Source organism: Nerophis lumbriciformis, linkage group LG14 (genome assembly GCF_033978685.3).
Source record: "Nerophis lumbriciformis linkage group LG14, RoL_Nlum_v2.1, whole genome shotgun sequence".
Classification (NCBI taxonomy): Eukaryota; Metazoa; Chordata; class Actinopteri; order Syngnathiformes; family Syngnathidae; genus Nerophis; species Nerophis lumbriciformis.
In genome coordinates, this window is record NC_084561.2 from 24,226,336 (window position 1) to 24,235,618 (window position 9,283).

Below are 9,283 nucleotides of genomic sequence, written 5' to 3' on the forward strand. Positions count from 1 at the left end.
ACAAAAAACGAATTGCCGTATGCAAATCACGCAGTTGGAATATTACAGACGGAGACGCAACAAATTCCAACTTCGTTCGACATTTGAAGTTGTACAAAGAAGGGTAAGTTTTGAATGTAAAATAACGTTTATTGGCTGAGTAACGTGACTTGTATTTTCTGTGTAGTTAAATCAGTGAGGCTGTAAACTCACTGCTAACGTTATAACCATAGACATCTTATAAGTAGACGCAGCATCGAGCGCTACTGCCTACTGGCGCAGACGAGACGCGGGGCCGCCATCTTGGAGTGGTGATCCGCTCCACTCAGTGCAATTCATTTGGCAGGAGCAATGAACTGTCAGCGCATTTAATTCATTTTACCTCACTAAATACCACTGATTTTCATGCGCTTTTTTGTCATACGTGTAGCTATAATAACGGACACATGTTTTGGCGTGTTTTATTATTCATAGTTTGCTTAACAGTAATATAATATACTTATACGCTATAAGTGACCAGACGTCCGAGATCAAAACTGGGAATATAATCCCAGAGAAGGGGAAAAAAACAGTCAGCTATTTTTAAATTGAAGAAACAATATGATTAGGTTTTCTATACATGTGTATATCCTACATAAACAATGTATGAATACATTAGATATCTATATATCTTAGGGACCTATAGACTGTATCTCTGTTGCTTCAGCAGCAGTTTATTCTGTCTTGACACTTTGTATTGATATTTTGTATTACATTCTTCCCTTACATGATAATGTTTGCAGTGATTGTTTTATATGTATTTTTTATGTATGTCGCTTTGGATAAAAGCGTCTGCCAAATACTTAAACATATATACACACCTGAAAGTCGTTATATCAGCTAAAACCACCAATCTGTTTCACTGGATTCAGAACAAAACCAAATGTTATCTTACCCAACAATGTTAGTATTTGAATATAGTTACTTGAAGACTTATTCCTGGTTACTATTATACTGTTAAGAAAGTATTGTCTTATATTTTGCCTAAAATGAGAATGCATCATAATCAGTGGCGGCTGGTGAATTTTGTTTTAGGTGGGGCTGAAAGTTTGTAAAGCAAACCCCTGTAGGGGGGTCATCCTACCCCAGAAGATTTATTTGTGATTTTCACATACAAATATTGAAGATCTTTGATCCTTCTCAACTCTGTGGTAATATTATTTTCATAAGATACAACCAATAGTACGTTAATGTTAAATCTTACTTGTGAAAAGTAATCCCCCGATTCCTATTTTCAACAGTCCGCTCATTTGAGCAGGAAAAGGTTGAACACTGCCATCTTTGTTTTCTACCTGTCAACTGTCAGTTTAGGCTGCTCGCCGGCTCCTCATCAGCACTTCAAGATGGCCGCCAAATTGCTCACGTCACAGCAACCAATGCTGCCTCTACTTATAAGATGTCTATGGTTATAACGTCATTGCAAACACTGCAATATGTTGCGTCCACTGCAGTTTGCTACCTTATTCATACTTTTTGTCAAGTGATTTTTTTAAGCAGGGTCTCATGAGGTACCTACACATAACGTTACGTTGGTCAATGTATCACACACAGTAACATAACGTTAGTCAATGTATCACACACAGTAACATTACGTTAGTCAATATATCACACACAGTAACGTAACGTTAGTCAATATATCACACACAGTAACGCAACGTTAGTCAATGTATCACACACAGTAACATTACGTTAGTCCATGTATCACACACAGTAACGTAACGTTAGTCAATGTATCACACACAGTAACGTAACGTTAGTCAATGTATCACACACAGTAACATAACGTTAGATGGCGGTCAGCAGCACCGCATATTTTAGCCACCTACAAAAAGACAAACATAGTCAAATAAAGGTCAGTTAAAATGTATACTATATTAAGAATATGTGTACATATTGCATAGGGCCCTGATATCTAAAAAGTACAACTCTGTTCATTGTTTTGTTCATGTATTTGTTATGTTTTTCATGTGTACGCACACATAAAAACACGTACAGTATGAGATGAGATCAATGAGATAAGGTAAGAACAGGACAGAAACTGCTGTGGAACTAGTTACAATGCAATATGCCATGGAAATACAATGTTAACACTTTTGTACAAATAAGTACAGTTGCACTTGTTTTTGCAAATGTGTTTATTCTGTAAAGGAATGAGTTAAATGTTTAAAATGACTGGTTAATAGTGCTATTATGAAGTGCAGTGTCAGCACTATTTTTTTTCCTGCAATTTCAAATGCACTTGTTTTAATAAATAAATACAGCGTTTTAAAAGCATACACATTCTGTGTAAATATATTAGTCTGTGGTTAAAAGGACTTGAAAGGACTCGAAACTCAAAATGCAGGACTTGGGACTTGACTTGACACTTTCCAGTCTTGACTTTGGACTTGACTCGGGACTTGCCTGTCTTGACTCGGGACTTGACTCGAGACTTGAGGGCAAAGACTTGAGACTTACTTGTGACTTGCAAAGCAATGACTTGGTCCCACCTCTGGTCGATGTCATCACTACCTGTCGTTAGAGCTACTACCTGTCGTGTCTACTACTTGTCGTTGTTTGCGGTAAGCTGTTCCTGTTTGATAGTTCCTTATAGCTAATTACAGTTTGCTGTCTCATAGCTCTTTTGTTTCATGTTTTCTTGTTAGCCATTAGCTGTTTCCAGTTTTTCTGTTTGCTGGTTCCTGTTTTCAGTTTTGGCTATTCCTAGTTTCTGGTTTGTGTTGTTTCCTTTATTTGATGGACATTAAATCATGTTTTCTCGCTCAATGCCTGCCGTCATCTCTGCATCTTGGGGTTCGTCACCTACTCAACCTGACAAAATCAACATAAAAAACACAAGATACACTTACAATTAATACACCAACCCAAAAAACCTTCCTCCCCCACTCATTCACACAAAAGGGTTGTTTCTTTCTGTTATTAATATTCTGGTTCCTACATTATATATCAATACAGTCTGCAAGGGATACAGTCCGTAAGCACACATGATTGTGCGTGCTGCTGGTCCACTAATAGTACTAACCTTTAACAGTTAATTTTACTCATTTTCATTAATTACTAGTTTCTATGTAACTGTTTTTATATTGTTTTAATTTCTTTTTTTATTCAAGACTTTTTTTTTAAATGTATCTTATTTTATTTTATTTTAATTTTTTTTAAAAGGACCTTATTTTCACCATACCTGGTTGTCCAAATTAGGCATAATAATGTGTTAATTCCACGACTGTATATATCTGTATCGGTTGATATCGGTATCGGTAATTAAGGGTTTGGTCAATATCGGATATCGGCAAAAAGCCATTATCGGACATACCTAGAAAGGACATTTAGTTGTTTACCCATTACTCCAAAACTAACTGATATTACAGAAAACAACTGCCAGATTCTTTTTCATGAGGAAAAACTGCATTAAGGGAATTTTCTAGTGAAATTTCTGTCATCTGGACATTCTGGGTCCTTTTCCAAGATATAATGTGAACTGAGTCATTTGTGCCTGAAAGGGTTAATTATCTCAGTTGTGTTGGTCAGCCCTGACGACTGAATAAATGCCCCGAGGAGGTGATGAAGATGACCTAGATCAAGATGACTGAGAGGATGAATACCTACAGTAATCTGGCTAAAATGAGCCACACAGTAGCAAACGCTAGTAAGGGATTACGTTTTAAAACACTTATTTTGATATTCTACAGTGCAACCAAAGACTGTACTGTAGGCTGAATGGGGAATTATTTAAACACACATTTCTATTTCTCTGGAACAAGGTCAACGACGACTTAGCAGACCACTTGACCTTTTTTCCATCCTCCCCAGCCTTGCTGTTTTTTTTAAGCAAACAATATTTTCCCCAGGATTATACTGTCAAACCTGGTCATTGGGGCCCTCCATAACAAAAACAATGTGTTAATTTGACACGTTTAAAAATGACTATTCAAGCTGCAAACTTCTGGAATTTATTATTGTGAGGGCGGCGTCCTGTCATGATCCCCCGCGACCGTTTCGACTTTGTTCATTATTTTCCTGTGTTTAGTATCACTTCCTGTTCCGGTGCTCTTGTTTTGTCAGGGTTTCCCATTGACCTCTGTGTTTTTGTGCTCTGCCATTGTTAATTAGTGTTATTGTTTTTTTGTTGTATTTCATTCATTTAAGGTAAAAAAAAAAAACACACAAAAAACAACAGACAAAACATGTAAAATAAATAATGAACGAAAAGGAGCAGAAAGAAGTAAAACTTATAATATCTGCCGCCTGTTCATACAGTTACAACATTGAGACTAGTTTATTCTAATGTTGTCCCGATACCAATATTTTGGTACCGATACCGCTACCAAAATGTATTTCGATAGTTTTCGTTACTTTTTGAAACCTTTCTAAATAAAGGGGACCTCAAAAAATGGCATTATTGACTTTATTTTAACAAAAAATCTTAGGGTACATTAAACATATGTTTCTTATTGCAAGTTTGTCCTTAAATAAAATAGTGAACATGCAAGACAACTTGTCTTTTAGTAGTAAGTAAGCAAACAAAGACTCCTAATTTAGTCTGCTGACATATACAGTAACATATCGTGTCATTTATCATTCTATTATTTTGTCAACATTATGAGGGACAAGCTGTAAAAATTGATTATTAATCCACTTGTTTATCTACTGTTAATATCTGCTTACTTTCTCTTTTAACATGTTCTATCTACACTTCTGTTTGTCAGGACTTGGTCTTTGGGTTTTGTTTTTCCGGAAGGCAACGGAAAGTTGGCTCGGGCAAGACGGGAATGTGAGTACATGATTTATTAAACACTATCAAAAAAGAACAAACAAAAGGCGCACACAAGGGCGGAGGTAAAAAACTTGGCTAATGAAAACAAAAGACTATGAACAGGAAACAAAAACTTCCTTGGCATTGAACTGTGAACATGGCATGAAGAAGAGTGATCATAAAGTGTGATGTCACCAGGCAGACTAACTGAAAACAATGGACTTAAATACTACAGACATGATTGACAACAGGTGTGTGAGACCGAACATGAAAACAGGTGCAACTAATCGGTCGTCATGGTGACAAAACAAGAGTGCACAAATAGTCCAAAAACAAAACCGAACATAACTAAAACAAAACATGATTACACAGACATGACACTGTTAAAATGGAAAAATCACGTATTCTTCTGTTGTTTGATACTTTACATTAGTTTTGGATGATACCACACATTTGGGTATCGATCCGATACCAAGTATTTACAGGATCATACATTGGTCATATTCAAAGTCCTCATGTGTCCAGGGACATATTTCCTGAGTTTATAAACATAATATAATTTTTTTTTAAACAAAAGAAGATGTTGTGATGCTAAAAAATATTGATGTAATCATAGTAGTATCGACTAGATACGCTCCTGTACTTGGTATCAGTACAGTGGATTTTAGGGGTAGATCCACCAATGGCGTTTGTTTACATTCAGGAACGGCGTCATTAGCGGTGACTTTTTAGAGGCGGTATAGTACCGAATATGATTCATCAGTATCGCGGTACTATACTGATACCGGTATACCGTACAACCCTAGTTTATTCATAACATACGTATTTCATAACATACAACAAAATAACTAAACATGGAAACAATAATTTATTTAGTTCCACCTGGTTCCGTCAGTCCGTGCTGGTTATTTTCCCCCTGCCTGGTTCCTAATCAAACAACCATCTGCCTGCATGACGCTTTCTTTTTCTGCATCTTGGGATCACGACAACAGCTGACATGCAGCATCGTCACATCATCCTTGCAATTGCAGTACTTAATGCTTGAAATTATAGTTTGTTTGTTTTTTAGAAATTATTAGAAATTATTGTTATGCTAAAGGTGTTACAAAAATGATCAATTAGAATAATACATAATGTTGGATATAGAGAACATGCAAAGCCTTTATTTACTAAATCACAATTATTGAGATTCAATGATTTGGTGCATTTGCAAACAGCTAAAATGATGTATAAAGCAAACTATAACCTGCTACCCAAGAATGTACAACAATTCTTCTCAACAAAAGAAGAGAAATATAACCTTAGAGGAAAATCTAATTTAAAACAGTGTATGCTCATACAACACTTAAAGCCTTTAGTATATCAGTATTTGGAATTAAATTATGGAATGGATTAAGCAAAGAAATCAAACAAAGCACCAATATGATTCAGTTAAAGAGACTGTTCAAACTACAAGTGTTCACAAAGTACACAGAACAAGAATCATGATGAACATCCTGAAACCTTTTTTATTTCTTTTTTTTTTTTTAATTGAGACAAATATTATTTATGTATTTAATATTTGTTAACTTACTATGGTATATTTGTTTATTTGTTTGTTCCCTGTTATTTTACAGAGAACAAGGAAATAGGATAAAATTGCTATGGTGTGAAAAGGGGTAGGATTAAATAAGCTCTGCTTCTTCCTACTCCTTTTCGGGTGTGCTGTAATGAAAAAACTGGAAATATGTGATGAATTACATTGTATCGTATGCATGTTCCAAATAAACTGAAACTGAACTGAAGTTGTTTTTTCATTGCTGTCTGTTTTTGTTTGACGTATTTATGATGCATTTTGGGGAAATATGTTACTCAATTTAACGGAAGTGAGTTGCAGATTGAATTCATGCTTAAGGGATGGTTTATTTTTATTTCATTTTATTTATCCCCTGAGACAATTGGTCGCCTGTTTCTCTGAGAACTAAGAATGGAACAAGTCATAAGTCACGACTCAGCCATTAATATATGTTTGTGTTTTATCTATATCTGGAGCCTGAAGATGCCATCTGCAATGTCTGGCTGAGAGAAAGGAGCATGGGAAACCTTCGCCATCAGGTGCCATCAGGCATAAGTGCAATAAAGCCAGAGATGGTGCGTTACAGATGGAGTGCAGCTTTACGGCAACATAACGCAAAGATCTTTTCGTGTTGTACGTTGTTGCGTTTGGACCAGATGTTCCTCCCAGGGAATTTAAGTTGCTGGTCACTCCCAAGTTCTTTTTATGACACATAAGCTGAGTTCAATTTGACCACCAGACAGAATGGGTATTTTGTGATTTATTTTCAAAGCTTTGAAAATAAACGTGAGACCAATCCAGTACAGAAAGCGTTCACTAGCGCAGCTAAAATGGTCTAATCTAAAATACGGAAACCTTCTCATCTATAAAGTGTCTCTCACTCCCACCCTCCTTGTCTCTTCCTCCAGCCCGAACACATACCCATTCCTCCTCAGCTGGGAACAGGAACAGATAAAAGAAAGGAGTTATGTCTACTCCCTTCATACCACAAAATTAAGGTTGACACATACAGTACTTGCAGACAACCAAAAGAGAACATCAGGAAGAACACTAGGTGTCTTGTAATATGACTATGAAAGTAAAGAAGTAACACTTAAATATGGATATATGTAAATATCTGCCTCCGACAACGTTCAATAAAACGCATCATATACTTTCTTTAAAGTACTTTCTTCTTGTGTGTCTGTGTTGTGATAATATTATTAAACTTTCAAAAACATTTTAAAATTTACATGTGACCATATATATATATATATATATATATATATATATATTAAGTCATCACCTATTACAGTCGGACTGGATGTGTCATGATCCGTGGCCCGGATCATGTTTTTGTTATGTTCTGTTATTTTTGGACTCCCTTAGTTCCTGTTTTGTGCACCTCTGGGTTTGTTTTGGTTTCTATGGGGATTAATTTGGTTCACCTGCCTCTGGTTAGTGGTCGGTACGCTCACCTGCAGTCAACCACTAATCAGAGAGCTATTTATTCACCTCTCTCGCCACACTCGTCCTGGCTTCTTTGTTCGCTTCATGCTCTCGTCACGTAAGTTTTGCTTGTCTCCTAGCCTATGCTAAATTAGATTTGAGGGGGAACGAAACTCGCAGCAAGCTGCAACTCCGCCGTGACAGGATGTGACACACAGCAGTATTAGGAAGGTTGGACGTGTGTGTGACTGGTGGGAAAAAGAGAGCTAATGATGGTGGGCATGTTGGACTGTTGACAATAAAGTTATTCTCAAGTTCCTGCCTTCCTACGATTCTGTCGAGCTTCAAGCGCTTAAATACTCACATATTTATAAACCGTCTACTTCACCTATACATTATGACAGGCAGCAATTTAGTTTTAATAATGCAGCTAGTTTTTGTCATTTTGAGCACAGAATTTTAGACGACAAATAATTGAGAAAAAATGAAAAATATAACTTTTTGAATACTTTTTATGAACCGTTTGGCGGGCTTCAGGCAAGTGCCCGTGTTTGCCATACGGTAAGTACTTCCCTGATCCCACCTACAGTCCACATAATTGTATTCAATGAAGGGGAAAAGATTGGAAAGCACCGTTGTTTACACCAGGCTGAAGGAAGCATGTGTACATTGTGTGATGGACGGGACGTCTCATTGGACAAATCAGACGTAAGAGCTAAGTAAATACAGCTCTGAAAGGTCATGTTTTCGTCGTTAAATGACTCATTTAAAGTGATTTCAGTGCCCTCTCCTATTCTAATGTTAATGTTTTTATGTTCATGTTCAGACTGAGACAGGAGAAATTAATTAAATTGCATGTTTGGTTATATGTCATTTTTGCCACTTTCTTTAATAATACGCAACACAGTGGTATCTCGATTTTGGTTAGTAGGGTGTTTGAAAAGGTCAGACCAAAATGGAATACATTTTTCAGATCAAAAATATTGTAAATGCAATTAATGCGTTAAAGACGCCCAAAAATATGAACCAATTTTATAGGGGCTGAAAACACATATAAATGACCATTTAAATGGATAAATAAACATTTTTGTAGGAAGAAACACATGTAGTATGTCAATTAATGAAAGACAGGGCGCTTCATATAAAATATTACCATAAACATATTCCAAACCCCATGCTGCAATAAAAAAAAAAAAAAACTTAAGTAATTATTATAAAACATTCATCAAATTAATTCAAGTTTGATTAAAAAGTGTTACAAAAGTTTCACATAAAAAAACAACAACTGTATAATTGTGTGTGCGCGTGTGTGTGGAGGGGGCTCCAAATAAAATCCTGCTGAGAGCCACAGTTTAGCCTGGGGCAGATCAATAAGGACCATTAGTGTTTCTCACCTTCTTTGTCAAAGTATGTTACTCGCAACTTTCTTTAGCACCACTCTGAGTTATTTAGCAGTCACACTCGACATAAATAACCCAACACTTGATTGATTGATTGAAACTTTTATTAGTGGATTACACAGTGCAGTA